Here is an 18,984-nt window from a genome sequence, read left to right as displayed (position 1 = left end):
TTCCAGGGTTGAGTGCAGGGCCAGGGAGGTGGTGTCTGCTGTGGACCTGTTGCAGCGGTAGGCGAACTGTAGTGGATCCAGGCAATCTGGGAGGCTGGGATTGATTCATGCCATGACTAACCTTTCGAAGCACTTCATAATGATGGGTGTCAGAGTCACCAGTCTTTTTCCCGACGGAAGAGGATGCACAGTGGCACAGTGGTTAGCACTGCTGCCTCAGAGCGCCAGGGACCTGGGTTTGATTCCTGGCTTGGGTCACTGTCTGTGTGGAGTCTGCACATTTTCCCCGTGTCTGTGTGGGTTTCCTCCGGTTGCTCCAGTTTCCTCCCACAGTCTGAAAGATGTCCTGGTTAGGAGCCTTGGCCATGCTAAATTCTCCCTCAGTATACGTGAATAGGCACCCGTGTGTAGCGAGAAAGGGATTTTCACAGTAACTTCATTTCAGTGTTAATGTAAGTCTACTTGTGACAATAATAAACTTCAAGATGGAAGAGAGAATGTCCAGGCTGTGTGGGGTCCTTGATTATGCTAGCTGTTTTTCTGAGGCAGTGGGAAGTGCAGACGGAATGAATGGATGGGAGGCTGGTTTGTGTGATGGACTGGGCTATATTCACGACCCTTTGCAGTTTCTTGCGGTCTTGGGCAGAGCATGAGCTATACCAAGCTGTGATACAACCAGAAAGTGTGCTTTACCAGGGCAAGATCTGTTTTGCCCATCTCACCTGAAAAACCAGCCTACACTGCATCACTGGTGAATCTCTGGAATTCTCTGCCAATTAAGAGAATGGAATGTGCAGCGGGACCTGGGTCCTCTTATACCAGTCGCTGAAGGTAAGCATGCAGGTACAGCAGGTGGTGAAGAAGGCAAATGGTGTGTTGGCCTCCATAGTAAGAGGATTCGAGGGTAGGAGCAGATATGTCTTACTGCAATTATACAGCGTCTTGGTGAAGCCACACCTGGGGTGTTATGTGCAGTTATGGTCTACTTATCGAAGGAAGGATTTTCTTGCTATAGAGGGAGTGCAGCAAAGATTTACCAGGCTGATTCCTGGGATAGCAGGTATGAGGAGAGATTGAGTCAGTTAGGATTATATTCGCTGGAATTCAGAAGAGTGCAGGGGGATCTCATAGGAACGTATAAAATTCTAACAGGACTAGAAAGGGCAGATGCAGGAAGGATGGTCCAGGTGTGGGGGAGTCCAGAACTAGGGGTCATAATCTAAGAAGACTAGGTAAACCTTTTAGGACTGAGGTGAGGAGAAATTTCTTCACCCAGAGGGTGGTGAATGTGTGGAATTCACTATCACAGAAAGTAGTCGGGGCCAGAACATTGTATGTTTTCAAGAAGCAGTTAGATATAGCACTTTTTTTATTCATTCATGGGACATGGGCGTTGCTGGCTGACCAGCATTTATTGACCATCCCAAGTTGCCCTTGAGAAGGTGGTGGTGAGCTGCCTTCTTGAATCGCTGCGGTCCATGTTCTGTGGGTTGACAGAAGGGATGTCCAGGATTATGACCCGGCGACTGCGAAGGAACGGTGATATATTTTCAAGTCAGGACGGTGAGTGGCTGGGAGGGGATCTTGCAGGTGATGGTGTTTCCATTTATCTGCTGCCCTTGTCCTTCTGGATGGAAGTGGTTGTGGGTTTGGAAGGTGCTGTCCAAGGACCTTTGGTGAATTGCTGCAGTGCATCTTGTAGATAGTACACACTGCTGCTACTGAGTGTAGGTGGTGGAGGGAGTGGATGTTTGTGGATGTGGTGCTAATCAAGCGGGCTGCTTTGTCCTGGATGGTGTCAAGCTTCTTGAGTGTTGTTGGAGCTGCACCCTCCAGGCAAGTGGGGAGTATTCCATCACACTCCTGACTTGTGCCTTGTAGATGGTGGTTAGCCTTTGGGGAGTCAGCAGGTGAGTTACTCGCCGCAGTATTCCTAGCCTCTGACCTGCTCTTGTAGCCACTGTGTTTATGTGGTGAGCCCAGTTGAGTTTCTGGTCAATGGTAATCCCAAGGATGTTGGCAGTGGGAGATTCAGTGGTGGTAACACCATTGAATGTCAAGGGGCGGTGGTTAGAGTGTCTCTTATTGGTGATGGTCATTGCCTGGCATTTGTGTGGCGCGAATGTTACTGCCACTTGTCAGCCCAAGCCTGGATATTGTCCAGATCTTGTTGCATTTGAACATGGACTGCTTCAGTATCTGAAGAGTCGCGAATGGTGCTGAACATTGTGCAATCATCAGCCAACATCCCCACTTCTGACCTTATGATGGAGGGAAGGTCATTAGTGAAGCAGCTGAAGATTGTAGGACCTAGGACGCCACCTCGAGGGACTCCTGCAGAGATGTCCTGGAGCTGAGCTGACTGACCCTCCACAACCACAACCATCTTCCTATGTACCAGGTATGACTCCAACCAGTGGAGAGTTTGTCCCCTGATACCCACTGATTCCAGTTTCACTGGGACTCCTTGATGTCACACTCGGTCGAATGCGGCCTTGATGTCAAGCGCTGTCACTCTCACCTCACCTCTGGAATTCAGCTCTTTTGTCCATGTTTGAACCAAGGCTGTAATGAGGTCAGGAGCTGAGTGACCCTGGCGAAACCCAAACTGGGCTTCACTGAGCAGGCTATTGCTGAGCAGGTGCTGCTTGATAGCACTGTCGATGACCCCTTCCAACACTTTACTGATGATCGAGAGTAGACTAATTGGGTGGTAATTGGCCGGGTTGGAGTTGTCCTGCTTTTTGAGTACAGGACATACTTGAGCAATTTTCCACATTGTTGGGTAGATGCCAGTGTTGTAACTGTAGTGGAACAGCTTGGCTAGGGGAGCGGCAAGTTCTGGAGCACAAGTCTTCAGTAGTATTGCCGGAATGTTATCAGGGCCCCTTGCCCTTGCAGTATCCAGCGCCTCCAACTGTTTCTTGATATCACGTGGAGCAAATTGAATTGGCTGGCAATTGGCATCTGAGATGCTGGGGACCACTGGAGGAGGCTGAGATGGATCATCCACTCGGCACTTCTGGCTGAAGATTGTTGCAAATACTACAGCCTTATCTTTTGCACTGATGTGCTGGGCTCCTCCATCATTGAGGATGGGGATATTTGTGGAGTCTCCTCCTCCGGCGAGTTGTTTAATTGTCCACCACCATTCACGACTGGAAGTGGCAGGACTGCAGAACTTAGATCTGATCCGTTGGTTGTGGGATCGCTTAGCTCTGTCTATCACTTGCTGTTTTTTGCTGTTTTGTATGCAAGTAGTCCTGTTTGATAGCTTCACCAGGTTGACACCTCATTTTTAGGTATGCCTGGTGCTGCTCCCAGCATGCCCTCTGCACTCTCCATTGAACAGGGTTGATCTCCTGGTTTGGTGGTAATGGTTGAGTGGGGGATATGCCGAGCCATGAGGTGGCAGATTGTGCTGGAGTACAATTCCACTGCTGTTGATGCCCAGTCTTGAGTTGCTGGATCAGTTCAAAATCTGTCCCATTTAGCACAGTGATAGTGCCACACAACATGATGGAGATTATTCTCAATGCGAAGACGGGACTTAATCTCTCCAAGGACTGTGCGGTGGTCACTCTTACTGAGACTGTCATGGACAGATGCATCTGCAGCCGGTAGATTGGTAAGGATGAGGTCAAGTATGTTATTTCCTCTTGTCGGTTCCCTCACCACCTGCTGCAGACCCAGTCTAGCAGTTATAAAGTTTATTTATGAGTCACAAGTAAGGCTTACATTAACACTGCAATGAAGTTACTGTGAAATTCCCCTAGTCGCCACACTCCGGTGCCTGTTCGGGTCAAAGCACCCTAACCAGCACATCTTTCGGACTGTGGGAGAAAACCGGAGCACCCGGAGGAAATCCACGCGGACACGGGGAGAACGTGCAGACTCTGCACAGACAGTGACCCAAGCCGGGAATTGAACCGGGGTCCCGGGCGCTGCGAGGCAGCAGTGCTAATCACTCTGCCACTGTGCCGCCCCATGGGGGAAGGCAGGATCAGGCTAGCGATCGGCCATGGTCATAATGAATGGTGGAGCAGGCTCAAAGGGCCGAATGGCCTCCTCCTGCTCCTATCTTCTATGTTTCTGACAGTGGCTGACTGGATGAGGTTTTAAAATGAGAAAGATCGAAAAGAAAGGAAGTATTTATCGAGCTCCTTTCACAATCTCACAGCGTCCAAAGTCAACAAAGTAATTTTGCTCTGTTGTAATAAAGGTCAGTGGATCTCAAACATTTTTGGTTGAAGGACTATTTTTCAAATGGATTAGTAAAGACAGGTGCACTCCTATAGTATTTGTTATGTTCTATACAATACTCACAATATGAAAGTCCTGCATGTAAAGTTATTTAATAATCAGGTAATTATTTGCAGCCAATTGGAAGAATGGTGCGCTGGATTCTCAATGTCTATCCTTGGTGTGTTCTTTGAGGATGAGACTTTCCATTCGCTCTTGCCTCCTGGGCGAGGTAGGCATCTCACTCTGATACGTGGCCCGTGATGCACGATTAATTCACTCGGGAGGCTGGATCATACCTCATACCCGGGAAATAAAGGCTTTTATTAGCAACAAGAATGGAGCATACTGCTTAACAATACAATCCCAGACTAAAGGGTCACCAGGAAGTGCAGTAACCTTTATACTCCTATAGGAAGGCGGAGCCAACCGGAGTGTACCACAGAACAATACCAACAGGTGGAACACCCCAACCCTAACCCCAACAGTAACAAGAGTAACATATGTACAAGTACCCATAGTGATAACCAGCTATGGTTCAGTGCCCATAGTGGTAACCATCTATGGTTCACCACAGCCCGTGCACTGGACTCCTCCCTTCCGGCACACACTAAGTCACCACTGTTCATTTCCCTACCTTTGACCATGTTGCCTCCCCCTGGCCATAGCGCCATGGGCAATCTCCCACTCATCAATCTGGTCCTGGTTGATCAGCACATTGCTTCACGGACCACCCCTCTCCCACCCCATTGGACACCCAGGAATCCACTGAATTCCAGTTTGACAACCACTGATGAAAGGCACAGACATTTTGCACCCAGCAGGTTTCACAGAGCAGCGATGGAATAAAAAGCCATATCGTCCAGTTTGAGGTGTTAAATTCCTGCTACATCGGACATCGGGGAGGCAATTCAGACTTTGGGAAATGATCTATGATAAACAATGTGGGCTCAGCCAATGAAACAACTCATTTCTTTCGAAGGAAATTGAAAGCAAAATTTAGAATGAATGGAGGTCTGTAACTAGTGGTGTTCCGCAGGGATCAGTGCTGGGACCTCTGCTGTTTGTAATATGAATAAATGACTTGGAAGGAAACGTAGCTGGTCTGATTAGCAAGTTTGTGGATGACACTTAGATTGGTGGAGTTGCGGATAGTGATGAAGATTGTCAGAGAATACAGCAGGATATAGATAGGCTGGAAAATTGGATGGAGAAATGGCAGACGGAATTTAATCCGGACAAACGTGAGGTGATGCATTTTGGTAGATCCAATTCAGATGGGAGTTGTAAAGGAAATGGCAGAACCATCAGGAGCATAGGCACACAGAGAGATCTGGGCTTGCAGGTCCACAGAGCCTTAAAACTGGCAGCACAGATGGAAAAGGTGCTGAAGAAAGCATATGGCACGCTTGCCTTCATCGGCAGGGGCATTGAGTATAAAAGTTAGCAAATTATGTTACAGCTGTATAAAACGTTGGTTAGGCCACTTTTGGAATACTGTGTCCAATTCTGGTCACCACACTACCAGAAGGATGTGGAGGCTTTGGAGAGAGTGCAGAAAATGTTTACCAGGATGTTGCCTGGTATGGAGGGTATTAGCTATGAAGAGAGATTGAATAAACTGGGATTGTTCTCCCTGGGAAGACGGAGGCTGAAGGGTGACCTGATAGAAGTTTATAAAATTATGAGGGGTATAGATAGGGTGAACAGTTAGAAACTTTTTTCCAGGGCAGAAATGACAATTACAAGGGGACACAAGTTCAAGGTAAGGGGGGAAAGGTTCAGTGGAGGCACTTGACATCTCTGATTAGAATTGCACTCTGCGCTGACATTCCAAAATAGAGAAGCTCAAATTCAAATTAGATTGAATATTTGGAAGATATCAACCTTGCATCTTCTGAAAAGGCTATTATCAGGGGAAGTCTTTTACACAGAGGGTGGTGGGGGCCTGGAATGCCAAGTGAGATGGTTGAGGCAGTTGCGTTAGTGACATTTCAGGCTTATCTGGATAGACACGTGAATAGGGGGAGTATAGAGGGATACAGGCGGTTGGTCTAGATAGGACAACGTGATCGGCGCAGGCTTGGAGGGCCAAAGGGCTTGTTCCTGTGCTGTTCTTTGTTCTTTAGTCTTTGTTTTTTATTCCTTGTCCTTTGTTCATTCAATTTACCTTTCATTTTGAAAGCAAAATTTAGAGAGGTGTACTTTGAGGCAGCTGTTTTGATATTCCACCCCACCTTACTTCCCCCCGAGTTTGTAGCATCAACCAAAGTCAAAGGTCACCTTTGGTACCTTTAAGGGAGAAAATAGGCAGCTAATAGAACCAGTCTGACCCAGGGGAGAATGAAATGTCAGCTCCACTGATGCACTCCTTTCCCTCAATTGTCACGTGGAATGTTTCTCCTCCATTTGCCGTGTTAATAAGTTCCTTTCTACATGACTTGAATTACATTTATAATATTTTCTAATTTTACAAGTGACTGCTTCTCATTTGAAGAGTGTTATATTGGAGAATCGGCCCCATTTCGCATCTCCTGAAACTCAAACAAAAAAACACAGCTCCTGCCTCATTCTCAAACACAATCCCATCTTTAATTCACTGCAGGACATCCATTGTTCGCAATATCTGCTAATGACCTTGTAAGTATAGAGCCTCTGCAGTTATTGCATTTTAGCTTATTTTTATTTCAACTGGTGGCTCATCAAAGTTGCCAGAGAAATATGTGACAGTCTCGGAATGTTCCTCAAGACACCTGTACCCTTTTTTCTCTCCCCCCTCCCCCCGCCTTCCATTTTATTCAAGGTTAGCATTATATTTTCGTGTCGGTCATAGTCATCAACTCAATTTCCTGACGAGCTCCCTTGAGGCCCACGTTTCCAGACCAGCCCCGCGCCTGCATCGCTACTTTAACCCTCTGGCTACCGAGTAGGTTTTGTAACTTAATCTGCAAGAATAGAATGAGTGCTTCACACAGGGAAGCACTGATGATGAGACGGGTGATTGGAGCCGCAAGGTTAGGATGCCAGAAGCCGGCGTTCAATTTGTGCAATTTCCATCGTTCGGCTTTTGAGAGAGAGAGAGCAACGTTAGAGAGAGAACAAAAAAAGACAGAGGGAGATTTACTTTTTATTACTTATCCTAAAAACTTTGCATGCCAAATAAAGAACAAAGAAAAGTACAGCACAGGAACAGTCCCTTCGGCCCTCCAAGCCTGCGCCCATCATGATGCCTGCCTAAACTAAAACCGTATGCACTTATGGAGTCCGTATCCTTCCATTCCCATCCTATTCATGTATTTGTCTAGATGCTCCTTAAATGTCACTATCGTACCTGCTCCCACCACCTCCCCAGGCAGCGCGTTCCAGATATTCACCACCCTCTGTGTAAAAAACTTGCCTTGCACATCTCATCTAAACCTTTCCCCACGCGCCTTAGACCTATGTCCCCGAGTACTTGATTTTTCTACCCTTGGAAAGAGCGTAGAGTACTTTCTGAAGTGCAGCATCCATTATATGTTAGAATATAAAAATTGTTTTATTGATTCATGGGACATGGGCATTGCTGGTTGGTCAGCGTTTATTGCCCATCCCTAGTTGCCCTTGAGAAAGTGGTGGTGAGCTGCCTTCTTGAAATGCTGATACAACTGAGTGTTTCGCTCGACCATTTCAGAGGGCAGTTGAGAGTTAACCACATTACTGTGGCTCTGGAGTTACATCTAGGTCAGACCAGGTAAGGACAGCAGATTTTCTTCCCCAAAAAGAAAATTAGTGAACCAGATGAGTTTTTCCGACAATCGACAATGGTTTTGTGGTCATCAGTAGATTCTTAATTCCAGATTTTTTACTGAATTCAAATTTCACCATCTGCCGTGGTGGAATTGGAACCGGGGTCCCCAGAGCACTATCCTGGGTTTCTGGATTACTAGTCCAGTGACAATGCCACTATGCCACTGCCTATTTGTGCACAGAAAGCTCCCATAAGCAGCAATGCAACAACGAAGCAGATTAAAAGCAAATTATTTTGCGGATGCTGGAATCTGAAACCAAAAGAGAAAATGCTGGAAAATCTCAGCAGGTCTGGCAGCATCTGTAAGGAGAGAAAAGAGCTGACGTTTCGAGTCCAGATGACCCTTTGTCAAAGCTAAAAGGCAGAGAAAGTGGGGGATATTTATACTGCAGGGGGAAGGCATGAAAGATGAGTCACAGCCACAGAAACCAGGGGAAAAGACTGCAAATAGCTGCCCACAGAGAGAATAAAGGGTGTGGATGGTCAAATGGCAGAGAAGAGAAGAGAATCCTAAACAGATTATTTTCTTTAGGTGATGTGATTTGAGGGCCAAATACAAGGGCAGTGGGCAGAACTCTCCTACTGTTCTTCGAAATAGCACCATAGGAACTTTCATGCCCGCCTGGGAGGGCTGATGGGACCTCAGTTTAATCCCTCACCCAAAACCTGGTGACTCCAACAGTGCAGCACTCTCTCAGTATTGCCCCCGAGTGTCAACTTCAATTTTGCACTCAATTCTCTGAAGCAAGACTTTAACGCATAACCTGCTGCCTCAGTATTACCCACAGATCCCCACAGATCCCCACAGATCCCTGCAGATCCCCACACGAGACCAAGAAAAGATTCAGTGTTGTCAGCTGTTGCCATCATGTACTCTCTTGTTGATTCAGTGAATTTTAGTGAGCATTCCATCCTAACCTCATAAATAACTCATTCTGCCATCAAAATAATAAATATGTGTGCTTAACAAAGAGAAGAACAGTGTTTAACATACATACTGGTGTGTATTGGGTGGCATGGCAACATAAGACAAATGAACAAGATCACATTTTGCAAATAAACAAACTCAAAGCTTTCCCATTGCTTCATGCAACAATTCAACAGATGGCGGTTGGCAAATCTTTACAGAATCACAGAATAGTGCAGAAGAGGCCCTTCGGCCCATCGACTTTATGGGCCGATGACCCTATGGCCCATAAACTTTAAGAACATTCTTTTAAGTTTAATTCTTTAAGTTTATTTATTAGTGTTACAAGTAGGCTTACATTGACACTGCAATGAAGTTGCTGTGAAAATCCCCCAGTTGCCACACTCTGGCACCTGTTTGGATACAATGAGGGAGAATTTAGCACGGCCGATGGAGCTAACCGGCACGTCTTTTGGACTGTGGGAGGAAGCAGGAGCACCCGGAGGAAAACCCACGCAGACTCTGGGGGAATGTGCAGACTCCACACAGACAGTGACCCAAGCTGGGAATCGAACCCAGGTCCCTGGCGCTGTGAGGCAGCAGTGCTAACCATTGTGCCACCGTGCCACCCAGCTCGATCCCCATAACCCAGCAAGTTTATTTCCTTCAAGGGCCTATCTAACTTCCTTTTGAAATAATGGTCTCCATTTCCACCCCCTCTGGTAGGCAGCAAGTTCGCCACTTTGCTCAGAGAAAGATTCTTCTTCACACCATTCTTCACCTCTTTGCAAAACCTTAGATTTGTCATTCCTCATCCTTGTAGATCAAACTGGTGGTAACAGGCTATCTTCTTGGTTAGCGAAAGAGACATTTGACATGCCTGGAGTTTGGCACCTCTATATTTCCTTTGGACATGCTTCCAACTCATAGACTACAGCAATGACATTTGACAATTTCAACCTTTGTGCTTCTGTCAAAAGATAAATTTAATTCCCTGGTGGATAAGCATGAACAGGAGAACTGATGGTGCCTGTGGTACAATCTTAAGATTTGCAACGAAGCAAGGAAGGCTGATGGAAAGCTGCCCAGAGACGTGTCACAGGTCCATTGGTGGAGAAATCCACCTCAGTTTGTCATTGAAATCAAATGGGATGGCTTGAAATCAGTGCCAGGTCTCCGAGATGCCCAACGCCTGCCCGACATAATTTCCAGGTGGGCCTCCTGTAAATGAGTGAGCATTCAGCCCACCCACTATAAGATGCCAGGCCACTTCCGTAAGTAAATCAGAAGTCCACCACTGTTCATTGCAGCTGGGGAGGGGAAATAGGTCCCTCGTAAGAGGGAAGTGATTGGGAAGTGCAGGGATGGTCCTCTGGGTGTGACAAGAATGATATGGGCCTCTGTCACCCACCCCCGTCCCCTCCTCTCTGTGATCGGTTCTGCCCCTCTCTAACCACCCCCTACTGATCTAGCAACCAACTGACTTGGGCCCTGGGCCATAAGATAGTGCTCAGAACTGCCAAGATGCAGCAGGATGTCCAGTTGGTGCCAATAGCTCACATGGTGATAATGCCCACATATGCTTGTTGGCTCATGCCAGCATGAACAAGTGGACAGAATGTGTGCACTGCCAACTGTGTGCCCATTTCTCACAGGGGTCTTATTTCCCCCTGGCTTTTCTTGGCTTTTGCTCCAATGCTGAACTGAGGGAGTGATGTCGTGTTGGAGACGCCATCTTCCAGACAAGATGGTGGAACAGTTCATAAAATCATAGGCCGGGATTTTACGATCTCGCTCGGGTGAGGCTCGTAAAATCCTGCCCGACGCTAATGGAGAATTCCATTCTGTGAGCCTTGCCCGCCCCGATTCCAGGGCAGGCGTGCCGGTAAAATTCCAGCAATAGAATCTACAGCAGGGAGACAGGCCCTTCAGCCCAAACTGGTCCATGCTGACCAAAATGCCCATCTAAGCTAACCCCATTTGCCTGTATTTGACCCATATCCCTCAGAACCTTTCCTGTACACATATCTGTCCAAATGCCTTTTAAATGTTGTCAATGTCCCTGCCTCAACCACTTCCTCCGGCAACTCATTCCACACACGCACCCCACTCTGTGTAAAAAAGTTGCTCCTCAGGTTCCCATTAATTCTTCCTCCTCTTAACTTAAACCTATGCCCTCGCGTTCTCGATTCCCCAACCCTGGGAAAAAGACTGAGTGCATTCACCCTATCTATGCCTCTCATAAGACCATAAGACCATAAGACATAGGAGCGGAAGTAAGGCCATTCGGCCCATCGAGTCCACTCCACCATTCAATCATGGTTGATTTCAACTCCATTTACCCGCTCTCTCCCCATAGCCCTTAATTCCTCGAGAAATCAAGAATTTATCAATTTCTGTCTTGAAGACGCTCAACGTCTCGGCCTCCACAGCCCTCTGTGGCAATGAATTCCACAGACCCACCACTCTCTGGCTGAAGAAATTTCTCCTCATCTCTGTTCTAAAGTGACTCCCTTTTATTCTAAGGCTGTGCCCCCGCGTCCTAGTCTCCCCTGTTAATGGAAACAACTTCCCTACGTCCATCCTATCTAAGCCGTTCATTATCTTGTAAGTTTCTATCAGATCTCCCCTCAACCTCCTAAACTCCAATGAATATAATCCCACGATCCTCAGACGTTCATCGTATGTCAGGCCTACCATTCCTGGGATCATCCGTGTGAATCTCCGCTGGACCCGCTCCAGTGCCAGTATGTCCTTCCTGAGGTGTGGGGCCCAAAATTGCTCACAGTACTCCAAATGGGGCCTAACCAGTGCTTTATAAAGCCTCAGAAGTACATCCCTGCTTTTGTATTCCAAGCCTCTTGAGATAAATGACAACATTACATTTGCTTTCTTAATTACGGACTCAACCTGCAAGTTTACCTTTAGAGAATCCTGGACTAGGACTCCCAAGTCCCTTTGCACTTTAGCATTATGAATTTTGTCACCGTTTAGAAAATAGTCCATGCCTCTATTCTTTTTTCCAAAGTGTACGACCTCGCACTTGCCCACGTTGAATTTCATCAGCCACTTCTTGGACCACTCTCCTAAACTGTCTAAATCTTTCTGCAGCCTCCCCACCTCCTCAATACTACCTGCCCCTCCACCTATCTTTGTATCATCGGCAAACTTGGCCAGAATGCTCCCAGTCCCGTCATCTAGATCGTTAATATATAAAGAGAACAGCTGTGGCCCCAACACTGAACCCTGCGGGACACCACTTGTCACCGGTTGCCATTCTGAGAAAGAACCTTTTATCCCAACTCTCTGCCTTCTGTCTGACAGCCAATCGTCAATCCATGTTAGTACCTTGCCTCGAATACCATGGGCCCTTATTTTACTCAGCAGTCTCCCGTGAGGCACCTTGTCAAAGGTCTTATACACCTCTAAAAGATCACCCCTCAGCCCCCTAAGCTCCAAAGAAAGAAGTCCTAGCCTGTCCAATTTTTCCCTATAACTCAGCTCCTTGAGTCCTGGCAACATCCTTGTAAATCTCTTCTGCACTCTCTCCAGTTTAATAACATCTTTCCTATAATAAGGCGACCAAAACTGAACACAATACTCCAGGTGCGGCCTCACCAACGTCCTGTACAACTGCAACATAACTTCCCAACTTCGATACTCAATGCCCTGATTGATGAAAGCCAGCATGCCAAAAGCCTTCTTCACTTCCCTATCTACCTGTGAGGGGCTAGGTTCTTCACTGGCATTCCCATGCGAAAGCGGGGTCCCATCTGTCCTCTGAGTCAATAAAAAAGACCCCAACCACAACTCCATTAGTTGCAGGGGAGTGCCCCAAAAAATATTGCTCACTCAACCAAGAACTTTCAATCTACAAAATTGCTTTCCCCAAAGACTGTCCACTGTTGAGTTTTCATAATCAAGTAAAGGCACTTAATACACGTAAGAGATTGGGTAAACATGTTACGTGTTCATTTATGAAGACAAGGCACATGGGAACAGAGATACATTGGTATAAAGCATGAAGACATCATCAGCAGAGCTAAAGACCAAATACTACAGATGCTGGAATCTGTAACAAAAACAGAAAATGCTGGAAAACCTCAGCAGGTCTGGGAACATCTTTGGGGAGAGAATAGAGCCAACATTTCAAGTCTGGATGATCCTTTGTCAAAGCTAAGAGCAAAGAAAATTGGACAAGATTTTTACTGTGAGGGTGTTGGGGGAGGGTGGTGCTGTAAATGGACAAAGGAAATGTAAATGGTGATGATAAAGGCTGAGGAAGATGCTAAAAGCGTCCACTGAGTGATCAGAATATGTAAATGGCAGAACAAGGTACACTTGTTGAGGGGCTACCTGAGGAATGTTGCAGTTGGGTTCGGAAACGAGATGGAGAGCAACATTTCAGAAGTGAAAAAATAGAAATTAGAATGAAAAGTGATAAAAATGAATGAATGACTGAGCGCCAAATTCTCTGTCCTCGCTGGCAGTGGTGGCGGGACGTGAATGGCCAGAGAATTCCAGCCTACGACTCCTCCAATCTACATTTATAAACTATTACCTTGATTACACTGCTGCCTCACAGCACCAGGAACCCGGGTTTGATTCCTGGCTTCGGGTCACTGTCTGTGTGGAGTTTGCACATTCTCCCCGTGTCTGCGTGGGTTTCCTTCGGGTGCTCCAGTTTCCTCCCACAGTCCAAAGAATTGTGGGTTAGGTGCATTGGCCATGCTAAATCCTCCCTCAACTCCTGAACAGGTGCCGGAGTGTGGCGACTAGGGGATTTTCACAGTAGCTTCATTACAGTGTGAATGTAAGCCTACTCGTGCCTAATAAATAAATAAACTTTAAAAAACTTTATAAAAGCATTATGCCGTGTTTAGATTATGAAGGATGGTATAGAAATCCAAGGCCTTTCTTTTCTAACTGTGACATTAAAGAACATAAGAACATCTGGCCCCTCGAGCCTGCTCTGCCATTCAATAATATCATGGCTGATCTTTTTGTGGACTCAGCTCCACTTACCCGCCCGCTCACCATAACCCTTAATTCCTTTACTGTTCAAAAATTTATCTATCCTTGTCTTAAAAACATTCAATGAGGTAGCCTCAACTGCTTCACTGGGCAGGGAATTCCACAGTTTCACAACCCTTTGTGTGAAGAAGTTCCTCCTCAACTCAGTCCTAAATCTACTTCCTCTTATTATGCCCCCTAGTTCTAGTTTCACCTGCCAGTGGAAACAACTTCTCTGCTTCTATCTTATCTATTCCCTTCATAATCTTCCATGTTTCTATAAGATCTCCCCTCATTCTTCTGAATTCCAATGAGTATAGACTCAGTCTACTCAGTCTCTCCCCATAAGCCAACCCTCTCAACTCTGGAATCAACCGAGTGAATCTCCTCTGCACCCCCTTCAGTGCCAGTATATCCTTTCTCAAGTAAGGAGACCAAAACTGTACACTACTCCAGTTGTGGCCTCACCAGCACCTTATACAGCTGCAACATAATCTCGCTGTTTTTAAACTCCATCCCTCTAGCAAGGAAGGCCAAAATTCCATTTGCCTTCTTAATTACCTGCTGCACCTGCAAACCAACTCCTTGCGATTCCTGCACAAGGACACCCAGGTCCCTTTGCACAGCAGCATGCTGCAATTTTTTACCATTTAAATAATAGTCCATTTTGCTGTTATTCCTACCAAAATGGATGACCTCACATTTACCAACATTGTACTCCATCTGCCAGACCCTCGCCCGCTCACTTAGACTATCTATATCCCTTTGCAGACTTTCAGTGTCCTCTGCACACTTTGCTCTTCCACCCATCTTAGTGTCATCTGCGAATTTTGACGCACTACATTTGGTCCCCAACTCCAAATCATCGATGTAAATCATAAACAATTGCGGTCCCAACACTGATCCCCGAGGCACACCACTAGTCACTGATCGCCAACCAGAAAAACACCCATTTACCCCCACTCTTTGCTTTCTGTTAGTTAACCAATCCTCTATCCATGCTAATACATTACCCGTAACACCGTGCACTTTTATCTTATGTAGCAGTCTTTGGTGCGCTATCTTGTCAAATGCCTTCTGGAAATCCAGATACACCACATCCACAGGTTCCCCATTGTCCACTGCACATGTAATGTTCTCAAAGAATTCCACCAAATTAGTCAAACATGACCTTCCCTTCATGAACCCATGCTGCATCTTCCCAATGGGACAATTTATATCCAGATGTCTCGCTATTTCTTCTTTGATGATAGATTCCAGCATTTTCCCTACTACAGAAGTTAAGCTAACCGGCCTATAGTTACCTGCCTTTTGTCTACCTCCTTTTTAAAACAGTGGCGTCACATTTGCTGTTTTCCAATCTGTGGGAACCACCCCAGAGTCCAGTGAATTTTGGTAAATTACCACTAGTGCATTTGCTATTTCTCCCGCCATCTCTTTTAGTGCCCTGGGATGCATTCCATCAGGGCCAGGAGACTTGTCTACCTTTAGCCCCATTAACTTGCCCAACACTACCTCTTTCATGATAATGATAGTTTCTAGGTCCTCACCTGCCATAGCCTTCCTGTTATCAATTTTTGGCATGTTATTTGTGTCTTCCACTGTGGAGACCGACACAAAATACCTGTTCAATGCCTCAGCCATTTTCTCATTTCCAGTTATTACATCCCCCTTCTCGTCCTCTGAAGGATCAATGTTTACTTTCGCCGCTCTTTTTCGTTTTATATATTTGTAGAAACTTTTGCTAGCTGTTTTTATATTCTGAGCTAGTTTACTCTCATAATCCACCTTACTTTTCTTTACAGCTTTTTTCGTGGCTTTCTGCTGACCTTTAAAGATTTCCCAATCCTCTAGGTTCCCACTAATCTTTGCCACTTTGTATGCATTTTCTTTCAATTTGATCCCCTCCTTTATTTCCTTAGATATCCATGGCTGATTATCTCTTTTTCTACAGTCCATCCTTATCACTGGTATATACTTTTGCTGAGCACTGTGAAAGATCGCTTTGAAAGTCCTCCACTATTCCTCAATTGTCCCACCATAAAGTTTTTGCTCCCAGTCTACCTTAGCCAACGCCTCCTTCATCCCTTTATAGTCTCATTTGTTTAAGCACAAGACACTGGTATTGGATTTTATCTTCTCACGCTCCATCTGTATTTTAAATTCAACCATACTGTGATCGCTTCTTCCAAGAGGATCCCTAACTGTGAGATCATTAATTATTCCCATCTCATTACACAGGACCAGATCTAGGATAGCTAGCTCCCTCGTAGGTTCCATTACATACTGTTCAAGGAAGCTATCACGGATACGTTCTATGAACTCCTCCTCAAGGCTGCCTTGACCGACCTGGTTTGACCAATTGATATGTAGATTAAAATCCCCCATGATAATTGCTGTACCATTTTTACATGCATCAGTTATTTCTTTGTTTATTTCTCGCCCCACCATGATGTCATTATTTGGTGGCCTATAGACTACGCCTATCAGTGACTTTTTCTCCTTACTATTTCTAATTTCCACTCAAATGGATTCAACCTTTTTTTCCATGGGACCTATATCATCTCTCACTACTGCCCTGATATCATCCTTATTTATCAGAGCTACACCATCTCCCTTACCTTCGGTCCCTCCGAACAGTTTGATACCCCTGGATATTTAACTCCCCGTCGTGACCATCCTGCAACCATGTCTCTGTAATGGCCACCAAATCATACTCGTTTGCAATGATTTGTGCTGTCAACTCATTTACCTTGTTTCGAATGCTACGAGCATTCAGATAAAGTTCTCTTATGCTAGTTTTTGTGCTTTCTTTTTGAATTCTAACATTTCCATCAATAACATCTCCTGAATTCTCCTTCCTCTTAACTCTTTTCCTGATTTTTGATGTAGTTGGATCCTTCCCCCCACATTTTGTCCTTGCTCCCTCCTTCTCGGACTCCTTACATAGGTTCCCATCCCCCTGGCATATTAGTTTAAACCCTCCCCAACTGCTCTTGCAAACACTCCCTCTAGGACATCAGTCCCAGTTCTGCCCAGGTGTAACCGGTCCAATTTGTACAGGTCCCACCTCCCCCAGAACCGGTCCCAATGCCCCAGGAATCTGAAACCCTCCCCCTGACACCATCCCTTCTGCCCCTGACACCATCAGTGTAGAATATTTCTCAGTCAAGAAATATTCTACAGCAGTAGAATTCCTTGGAACAAGAGCTTAAATGAGATTCGTGGCATTTGCTGAGATTAACAAGCAATGTCTTAAATATCCTTCCCTCTTTGTGTTCTGTGGAGCCACTGACAGATAAGATCGGGCTTGAAGGTTGCAGGAACTCTCCAAGAATGTCTCAAACAATCGACATTAATTAGCTCACGTAACCAGCCCACACTTCCATCAAGGCCCTGCTTCCCTTCCTTGCTGGGTTTGGCTCACTTTAGCTCACCATCTCTTCCCCCTGACACCATCTCTTCATTGCTGTGACACCATTTAAATAACATCCATGATACCTTTTAAAGCAGTTTTGCGGATTCATTTTTTCACAGCTTACTTTCTTAAATACAATTGTCAGGTCATCGCTTGGTCCCCTGTTTCAAGGTGTCCCTAATCTCTCCCCCTGGTTCAGTCATCCAGTGTGAGGGATCAGTTACCTGGCGCTTACTTGCACTACCTCCAGATCCTGGCTGTCTGTCTTGTGTCTCAAAGCTTAGACCCGAACACAATCCCTTCAATGTGCTCCAACCGTGCAAATAAATAAAGGTTAAAAACAAAAATTGAATCCCCTAACGTTCCTCGATGTTTTTACTGTAAAACTGCCTCAATAGCTGCCAAGGAGCTTGACAAAATCTAAATCCAGGAAGTTGAGAAATATTCTACAGCAGTAGAATTCCTTGGAACAAGAGCTTAAATGAGATTAGTGGCATTTGCTGAGATTAACAAGCAATGTCTTAAATATCCTTCCCTCTTTGTGCTCTGTGGAGCCACTGACAGATAAGATCGGGCCTGAAGGTTGCAGGAACTCTCCAAGAATGTCTGAAACAATCGACATTACAGTAATTAGCTCACGTAACCAGCCCACACTTCCATCAAGGCCCTGCTTCCCTTCCTTGCTAGTTTTGGCTGACTTTAGATGACCCCTGCTGACCTGAGTGACATTCATAGAAGAATCATAGAATCCCTGCAGTGCAGAAGGAGTCCATTTGGCCCATCGAGTCTGCACCGACCACAATCCCATCCAGACCCTATTTCCGTTACCCCACATATTTACCCTGCTAATCCCCCTGACACTAGGGTCAATTTAACATGGTCAATCAACTTAACCTGCACATCTTTGCACTGTGGGAGGAAACCGGAGCACCTGGAAGAAACCCATGCAGACATGGGGAGAACGTGCAGGCTCCACACAGGCAGTGACCCAAGCCGGGAATCGAATCCAGGTCCCTGGCGCTGTGAGGCATCAGTGCCAATCACTGTACCACTTAATTTTTAAAAAGTCATCAGACTATCTGACAGATAATCCGGCCATTCGTACCAATCCTCTGGTTGGCAACATTGTGCTGAGCGTACGGAGATTGCTGGCAACCATTATCCCGGCATCAACAAGGCTTAATTCATGACACGGCACAGCAGCACAACGGGTAGCATTGCTACCCCACAGAGCCATGGGTTTAATTCAGGCCTTAGGTGACTGACTTTGTGGATTTGATTTGATTTGATTTATTGTCACATGTATTAATATACAGTGAGAAGTATTGTTTCTTGCGCGCTATACAGACAAAGCATACCGTTCATAGAGAAGGAAAGGAGAGAGTGCAGAATGTAGTGCTACAGTCATAGCTAGGATGTAGAGAAAGATCAACTTAATGCAAGGTAGGTCCATTCAAAAGTCTGACAGCAGCAGGGAAGAAGCTGTTCTTGAGTCAGTTGGTACTCAGACTTTTGAATCTTTTTCCCGACGGAAGAAGGTGGAAGAAGGAAGAACGTGGGTTTCCTCCGGGTGCTCCGGTTTCCTCCCACAGTCCAAAGATGTGCGGGTTAGGTTGA

The sequence above is a fragment of the Mustelus asterias genome, chromosome 8 (genome assembly GCF_964213995.1).
Source record: "Mustelus asterias chromosome 8, sMusAst1.hap1.1, whole genome shotgun sequence".
In the NCBI taxonomy this organism is placed as follows: domain Eukaryota; kingdom Metazoa; phylum Chordata; class Chondrichthyes; order Carcharhiniformes; family Triakidae; genus Mustelus; species Mustelus asterias.
Note: the sequence above shows the minus strand (reverse complement) of the source record.